The sequence below is a fragment of the Delphinapterus leucas genome, chromosome 14, assembly GCF_059928025.1.
Source record: "Delphinapterus leucas isolate spDelLeu-1000000601 "Yukka" chromosome 14, BTC_Dleu_Yukka2, whole genome shotgun sequence".
Lineage (NCBI taxonomy): Eukaryota > Metazoa > Chordata > Mammalia > Artiodactyla > Monodontidae > Delphinapterus > Delphinapterus leucas.
This window is the reverse complement of record NC_143142.1, coordinates 48,134,224-48,143,930: the sequence shown is the minus strand read 5'-3', so window position 1 is coordinate 48,143,930 and position 9,707 is coordinate 48,134,224.

The following is a 9,707-nucleotide window of genomic DNA, read 5'->3' as shown; positions in this document are numbered from 1 at the left end:
GTTACTAAGGATATTTAACAAAGTTTGTTTTAAACTAAAGATTTTAGGTAACTTATTTGAATTATAGTCTTCTTTTCCTTACTAATTTGTCCCTCTTTAAATAGGTCACACTTGTGTTAACATGAAAATTGCTGTCTAAGAGAAAAAAAGTTCACAGACTTCTTATTTTCAAGATCTAATTCATCAAGGTCACTCACACCTACAAAAACGTTTCCAAGTGATTAAAACAGATGGGGAAAGGTGCCAACATTCAAAGATTTATCTTGACACAATTTATAACTTCTATAAGCTTTTTCTTTGGTTGCTTTCTCTATGTGAGTTTGTTCAGCCATAGTCTAGATGTTAAATGCCAGAGTTCTCTGACATTTTGAGCCAGCCAAGGGAATTTTCTTCCTTTCTCCTATAAAAAGGTTCTGTTGGTGCAAATTTAAGCCCAAGTGAGATGTTTGCAATTAACTGTAGAATGCAGGCAAAAAGGCAGCATACTAGAATAAAAATGCCTCCTTGTATCCCCGTCATAAACTTTCCACAGTGAAATCATTCAACAATTAAATTATGCTCTATACATGCTCCATCTCAGATCATATTTTAGATTTTAGATTTATTATTTAATATATGGGTAGAAAGTTGAAAGTTAAACAAATTATCTACAAAACAATATTTTCTATGCTAAGCATAGCAGCTTTTCTTTATAACCCACATAGTGTCTTTGTGATTTGGCTGTAAAAACAACTCATTTTTTTCTATAGATGCAGAGAATATAGCCTCCAGTTCTTTTTCATCCTTCTAATTAAATACTATCTGAATAAACTGGAATCTTACTTGAAATCAAATTATAGTATTAACATTCAAAGTAAAATTAAAGAGCATAATTTAATCACTGCTTGTTGCAAATTTGGTCATCATTCCAAAAACTAGGAATCTGTCTAAGGCTGAACTATTTTAATGTTTTGATGTAATCAAAACTGAAAACTCATGAAGTTCAAAAACTGCTTTATTCTTGGGCTTATTTTGGTCATAACCAGCTAAAGCAAAGCATCTAGACTTTAGTACCTTTGTTGACAGAAGTTAGAAGTGCTATGCAAGTGGCATTTCTCTCAATCTAAGGTGGAATTTAAGAATCTTTCAATATAGAATAATATTGACAGTTATCTTTATTATAATGGACGCAGCATAAATTTTGCTTAATAAAATTCTAAGCATCACATCAGAGATCACCCTTCTTACTATACCTCCCTCCTCCTTCCAGAATCACTCTCTATCCAGTCCTAGTTAGATGCACATACCCCTCCCATTTATCACATGTATGCCTCTACATTCTAAGTTTTGGTATATTTCTCTATTTCCTACATCAACTCCTAGCTCATACAAGGAAGTGTCAGTGTCTTTCATCTACAGTGAAAGAAAAATACATGTTTATGAACCAATCACAAATGTCATTAGCTAATTAATAAGAACAGCTCAATGACAAGTTCAACGGAGTAGGAAAAATAGTATACTGTTAAATCAGAATGAAAAAAGATAACAGATACTTTATGTGAGTATAAAAACAATTATTAGGTCATAATTCTGGCAATTAAAGAAATAAAATCTGGGGAATGAGAATTAAGTTTGGTTTTAATAAAGGGCAGAAAGTCAGATTATTTATTTCGAGTTGTAATTATGTTGAAAATTGAGAGAAATATATATACTTATACATACATATTTACAGATATTTTAAATATATATTTAATGAGAAACTTTTTCTTCGTATGTATGTATACATGCATATTTACTCTGTATACATACAGAGGATACAGATATACAGGAGAAACATACAGCTTCTCATTAAACTTGTCTTTCTACATATCTCTCTTTCTATCTCTTATCTCTAAATCCAACGAATTTGTGGCATTTTCACAAATTTGTCTAAAAAACTCTATTAAAATATATTTTAATGGTAATATTTTTCATGGTAGAAAATGTGGAAAGTACTGAAAAATCAAACACAGAATAAATATGGTTTTGACTGACAGAAAGTGACAGCAAAGTGGGCAGACAGTTATTTGAAGCTCAAAAATGTGTGATCCTTTTACAGTATTTTGATCTAAGTATATTGGACGCTCGGCATGTGTGATAATCTGGACTAGGGAGTTAAGAAAAACAGTGAAGAGGGAAGTTCACGGCTGGCTCTACAGCCTTTCCTCAAGTTTCATCTGATGACTCCAGGCAAATTCTCTTGCAACATCAGCTAAAGGTATTGTTAGTAGATCACCTATACTTGATCCAAGATAAAATACTCTTAGGTTAAGTTCTGTATATTAGAACACGCTTTTTTACTTCTTCATTGAGGTTAATGATCAGTGGTACTGATGAGATAAAGCTGCCCAGATAATTGGGACTAGTGCAATACAGCTGAGGAGAAATGCCTGGGAAACTGGAAGCTATGTCTGGGTGTCATGAGACTTCTGCTCTGTTCTTGCTGTGCATGCGCCACCATTTCCTGTCCTTTATTTTTTTCCTAAGTCAAGTGAAGTTGGTGCTGGGTGAATCTTATTATGCCTCATTAGTTTAATTATGGAAAAATTCAAAAGACTGGCAGGTAATGGTTATCTCTTAATGATTTTTAGCAATGCCCTAAGTGGATAAACTCAGGACATACGTAACCTGTCCAGCCTGTTGGAAAACAGAAAGGTCAGAAAATAAAGCCGTTTTTAGTTTCCTGAGTATGTACATTGAAACCACAAATGTTGGGGAAAACAACAAACAACAACAACCACATTTTCTACTCCAGGCAGAAATTGATACTACCAGAGGTAGCAAAGTCTCAGCCTTAGAAGAATATTAGATTGGGGTCCCAAGTAGCAAAAAATGAGATTAAAGTATTGCTTTCCCACTAAATACTACGCTTTAAAAGTGCATCTAGTTAATGGCCATTAAGCAAACGAAGCAGATTACAGATAGGTATAATGGTCTGCTGATTAAAGATTAGATTCTTCAGGTTTATTGACTATGTTTAGACCATGTTTGTAGGTACTTAAAAATGACAAGGCACAAATAAAATAAAAACCTAATACCTTGAAGAGAACATATTGCCAAAAATCGTCAGGCCAGGCTAGCAACAGCTGTGACTTTTTTTTTTTTTTTTTGCGGTACTCGGGCCTCTCACTGTTGTGGCCTCTCCCGTTGCAGAGCACAGGCTCCGGACGCGCAGGCCCAGCGGCCATGGCTCACGGGCCCAGTCGCTCCGCGGCATGTGGGATCTTCCCGGACCGGGGCACGAACCCGTGTCCCCTGCATCGGCAGGCGGACTCTCAACCACTGCGCCACCAGGGAAGCCCAACAACTGTGACTTTTAAAAGTTCAGGCATTTCTTAAAGGTGAGTTCAGTTTTGGAAGGGATGAGTTTGAATACTTAAGTATCATAAGTGTACATGTCCCATAATAGCTATATTTGCTACTTTTATACAAGTTCAAATTTGCTTAAAGACAGAAGTTTGTAAATGTCAAACAATAGATAATTGTTAAAGTATATATAATGTATATATTTCAGTGAGAGTCTGCACTTTGGAAGGAGTGGTAATGGCAGAACAGAAATGTAAAACAAAAACTTAAGGGTCAAGTACAGGAGGCTATGAAGCAAAAAAAGCATGCAGAGGCCGAAGACATAAGAACAACTGAGCATACTGCATCAAAAGCCACACAAAGGCATGCCCTCACTTGTGTAAAAAGTTACTAAATTTCTTGAAGTCTTCCAAGACCTTATTAGGGAAGGGGCACTAGGATCTGGTGTAAGAAGATTGTTTTACATTGATGTTATTTTTACAGTATACTTTTAAAATTTTATTTTAAGACATGTATGTATTACTTTTTCCATAAGGATAAAATTATTTATAAAAATAAAACAAAACCCAACTGGAGGAATTGCTCTAGAATAGGAAGAATACTCATGGTCATATATAGGAAGGAAGAGGAGAAGTGTGTGTGTGGACAATTTTCTGGAAGAAATGGCAGAAATTTGAGAATGTGCTGGCAATCTCACTTTTTATTTCAATTAATTACTAAGGAATAACAAGTTATGTAGGTGACTTTAGGTGAGTAGTGGTGATATGAGAAAGGGAGCTAAAAATGGATAAACGAAATGGTTGTTGAGTGGTGTGGAGTGCTCAGCTAACATGAACACCATGACGAGTATGACTTGCTCTTAAAGAGATTTCTATTTCTTTACATTGTTCCGAAAAGTTAAATAGAAATGTAGCTATTTTTCTATCTCATTTTCCTCTCCCTCTCTTTTTATTTAACATGGAACACTAATGAAGGGTGACTTTACAACTGTAATATTAAAAATATATATTATATTTCTGGTGAATTAACATTTTTATAATACACAGAAAAACCCTTTTATCCCAAATGGATTTGCCTGGTGATATATGCTTTGTCCTCTTAAATCAAAGTATTTTTGTTAGTGAGCATTGCTGTGAACAGAATAGATTACTAAAAATAAATGAAATTCTTTCTCTTTCTCTTTTTCTCCACACACACATGCACACACAGATGCATACACACACAATTTGCATATATCTTTGATGATTTTGAGAACAGACAACCAGAAACCAAAGTCTGCTGGGAGCAAAATTTACTGTTACATTTTAAATAGCCTGCCATTATTTATACTACTGCCATTTTGTGCTGTAACTGAATTTGTCTACTGTACTTCATTAGTGGCTTAATAGTACTCAATGCTTTCCTGAACCTAAAGTGCTGTGATAATTCAAGGTTCTTGCAACATTACTACCTTTGCTATATTTAGGATTATAAAGTTAGTATATAAGGCTATTTATTTTTTCAAAGCTCCTCTTCAGTTAAAGTAATGTGCACTAGGTGAGGAGTGGTTTGGGAGCAGGGAAATGATGTGGTTAGAGCTGTGCTTTGGGAACATTAATCTGTCAGTATTATGGAGTATGGAATGGCATCTACATGACTTGGCAACCAATTGGATGCTGAGCGGGGTAGGGTGGGAGGTGATGAAGCAAGAAGTCTTCAAAGGTGGCTCCAAGTCTTTTAGAGTTTGACTCTTTTTGGTGTCTTCAAACGTGACTCCACGGCCTTGAGTTGTATGTACCGTGAATATTAATTTGTATTAATCACAAAAGGAAGCAGAGGAATATCAGGTTTAGGGAAGATGCTCAATGTGTTTTGAATATATTCAACTTATGAGTTTGTGGAGATAAGAGTATTAGACAGTTCGGATCTGAGTTCAAGAGGGAGACTGGGGGGATACACAGGAGTTGCTTCACTGAAGTTCATAACTTCATGGTATATTTTCAACAAATGTTAATATAATATGTTGCATGGATGGATAACATAGTAAATAGACAATAAAGGAAAAACCATAAAACACGAGATGTAAACATTAGTGTCAGACCATGAAGACTTATAGAAAATGAAATCAATGTATTAGCTTCCCCACTAATCAACTAAAGGTTATTCTCCCTTTGAATGACAGGTACTACTTGTCCTTCAAAACAAACATTTTTAATATCTAGGAACTCTCTATCAGGGTCTGTCAAGGTTCATTCTTTACTCTCTTGCTTCCACCCTATAGTTTTCCTAATTCTTCCCTGGCTAAGCCCTTACTGCTTAGGGACCACTAGTATCTCTACTGTACGAACTCTGAATAATGACTTTTGTGTTTGGCAGTGAGTCTTCTTGGTCTGTTACACTACAACCATCTCTCTCGATGGATTTTCCCAGTACCTCCAACACCTATCAATACCCTGGTGGAAGTACAGACTTCTGCCCACTTCATGCAGCTTTTTGTTTTCTATTACCTTGATCAGCAGATTTAACTGCTCAGTAGCCTTGAACAAGTTCTTGCTTCTCAGCCCAGCCGCACTTGAGCTTCTGACCCCTGTACCACTAGAAGGAAAGATCTATTAGGCAGAGAACTGGGCAAATGTGCAGTTCACCTCCTATTTCTTCCTTCTTTCATGAATTATGATCCTGATTTGCCTGTTTTCTAATGCTCAAAAAGTGAGATACTTTATATATTTTGTTCAGTTTACAGTTGTATATGGTGGGAAGGAAATTCCTTTAGTGTAGATATGCCATCGTGGCTGGACATAACACTCCCCAAGGCTACACAATTTCAATAAATAAATGTTTCTTAAAATATCCAAATTCATTTGTGTGTGGTGGTCCTCGAGACTACCTGCAGATTCAGCAATCCACCAGGAGGACTCATAATACAGTCATCTCATGGTTGTGGTTTATTGACATTATAGCAAAAGGATACAAAGCAGAATTGGCACAGGGCAAAGGCTGTAGGGTGAAGTCTGCAGGAAGCCAGGCACAAGCATCCAAGAGCCCTCTCCCAGTGGAGTCACGAAGGATCACTTAATTCCTCCAGCAATGAGTTCTGACAACAGGAGTGAAATGTCTACCAAGGAGGCTCATTAGAAATTCAATGCCCAGTTATTTTGGATTCAGTTCCCTATGCCTAGCATGTATCAAAGTTCCAGATTCCCATAAAGAAAGTAAGTGTTTAGTATAAACCGCCTTGTTTGCACAAACACTTTGGGCCCAGTGAGCCACCATATCATTTAGGGAATGGTGGGAACCCTCCTAAAACAGTAGTTCCTTGACGTCAGCCAAGGGTAAACCTTGCAAGTATCTAAGAATAGCAGTCTCAGACTTATGATAACTCTTTTCTGCACAATTTGATATCTCTTTTTCACCAAGATACAGAACTTAACATGATCTACTTATTTTATGAATCATGTCCCTCTATCTTGTTTTTCTGCCTGAAATTTTAGGCTTATGTTTTTCAAGAACAAAATAAACTACATATTTGTTTTTCAAGTAATAGTAAAATATACTGATGTAATTGACTATATATATAGATAGATATACAGTCCATCTTCACTGTTCCCAAATTCCATATTTACCTACTCATTAAAATTTATTTGTAACCCCAAAATCCATACCCTTGGCTTTCATGATTATTTGTGGATGTGCACTTAGTGGTGAGAAATTTGAGTCCACCAATACACGTATTTGTAGCTGAGGTCACACAAGGCTGGGCTCTGCATTCTTGCTTCAGCTCTCCTGCAAAGATGACCAGAGGATTAAGGGAGTAGGGGGCAGTGCAGCATAGGGCAGGAAGCTCTGGCTCCAAGCAGGTTGGATGGTGTTTAAGTCCCCGGTCTGGCACCTGACAGAGGCGGTGGCCTCAGGCAAGTCACTTAAAACTTTTGAACTTTGTTTTCCTTTTTGTAAACTAAAGAAAATAGAATGTACCGGAATGAGTGATTTTTAGGATTTAAGATTATAATCTATGTGAGAGATATGTGTATTTCCCCTAGGAGCAATGGTTCAGTATTCACGAATTGAGTGTTCCCAGTGACTTTCTAGAATATAACTATTGTGAATGAGAATCAATGATATCTTTTTATCCCATTCCTTCATCCTGTATTGGATTTTCTTCTTGCTGAAGTTCAGGCTTTATAGATTTTATTGTGTGCCCAATACTGGCAAGCTATCTTAACCTTTTTCAACATAAAGTGAGTTAATTTGCCCTCCTTCTAGAGTAATAATTAGTAGGGTATCAAATTTTTGATTTAGGTTGACAATTTGCATACATTATTCCATTTTTTCCTGGCATGATTGAGCTGATAAGAAAACTGCTGTAGGTATAATTATTGTTCCTTTGTAAGTCATCAGTATTTTTCTGCAGGTGGCTTTTAAGATTCTTCTCTTTATCTTTGAGATTTTGCAATCATGCTATAATGTATCTATATGTTGATTTATTTTTATTACTCCTGCTTAGCTGTCAGAGTCCTTCTGGAGTACTAATTAATTAATTTATTCCTACAAAATTCTTTACCTTTACCTCTCAAAATATTGCTTTCTCACTAATTCCTCTATTTTTCTTCCAAATCTCGTTATGCTAAATCTCTTAACTGACTTCATATTTTTAAATGATGTTGCATTTCTGCATGCGTTCTTGGTTTTCCAATATATTGCTTCTTTTAAAGTTTCCAATCTAGAGTTTATTTCTTTTTGCATTTAAAAAATGCTAATGACTATCTTCTTATTTCCAGTACTTCGATTAAATAATCTCATAGACTCATTCCTTTTTAATCTATTTCAGAGTTTCTTGCCTACTTTTATGGGTATTATTTCTTCAATTATTCTTACCCACTGAAATGTACGCTCCATGAAGGTAATGATTTTTGTGTGTCTTGTTTTATCTGCTTTATTCCAAGCACCTAGGATTGTGTCTGCCACTGAATAGGAATTTCACAGATATTTGCTGAATATCATTTAGGATTCTAAAATATTTGAAGTATTTTGCCCAAACCATTCTAATTTTTTAATGTCACCTGAAATAAAGTCACTTCCAAACTGTTGATGTTTTTTTTCTTATTGTTATTTTTCTTATGTGTTTTGTAGTTTTGATTTGCAGATTTTTTTTTTTTTTAATGAAATGTTCACATACTCCTCTCTCTCTCCTGGCAGTTGAGGATCAAGCTATCTGACTTCTTCTATTGCCACTTCAGGCTTTATGTTGCATGACAATACTGCAGATACCTTCAAGAGCGTCTCCAAGCTAAAAGGTGTCTTGGTTCAATTTCTGGGCAAGTGGTCACACTTACATCCTCTCATTCTCTCTAAAAACAGTTTCATATAAGCCATAGACCCAACCAGTGGTCAACAGCTTTTTTTTTTTTTCCAGCACCTGCTCAAAAGTTGGAAAGGTGGTAGGCAGCATTTTAGAAGTAAGCTTGGCTCTGGACACTCTTTTTTTTAAATTGAAGTACAGGTGATTTACAATGTTGTGTTAATTTCTGCTGTACAGCAAAGTGACTCAGTTATACATAAATATATATATATATATATATGTTTTTTAATATCCTTTTCCATTATGGTTTATCCCAGGACACTGAATATAGTTCCCTGTGCTATACAGTAGGACCTTGTTGTCCATCCATTCAAAATGTAATAGTTTGCATCTAGTAACCCTAAACTCCCAGTCCATCTCTCCCCCATCCCCCATTCCCCCTCCCGCTTGGCAACCACAAGTCTGTTCTCTATGAGTTTGTTGCTGCTTCGTAGATACGTTCATTTGTGTCATATTTTAGATTCCACATATAAGTGATATCATATGGTATTTGTCTTTCTTTTTATGAATTACTTCACGTAGTATGATAATCTCTAGTTGCAGGGTCACTGACTCTTCCTCACCTCTTGGCATGTGGGATCTTAGGTCCCCAACCAGGACCAGGGATCGAACCCGCGCCCCTTGGAAGTGGAAGCATGGAGTCTTAACCACTGGACCACCAGGGACGTCCTGGTCACTGACTCTTAAAGAGCACTTTTAGTCCCTATTATTAATATAATTTAATTTCCAGGTGCTTCTGTTGGTTTCTGGAGCCCAGGAAGCTTACACCTTCTGCTCCTAGAAACATTTTGTATTTCTGTTTTGTTCCATGTCCTAAGGAATATCTAGCTTGTTTATGAGACCAGCAATATTTAAATATTTTTTCTCTTTTTATAGTCTTGGTTTTAGCCTAGTAGTTCTCTAAATGTAAATATATCATGCATTTTACTCTAGTTCTTTATTTTTTCTCCATCCACATTCATTTCCTTCCTCTCTTGCATGTTAAGTGCTCTCTATGCTGGACTATTTCCATTACCACATATACATGCTATAAAATTTTCCATCT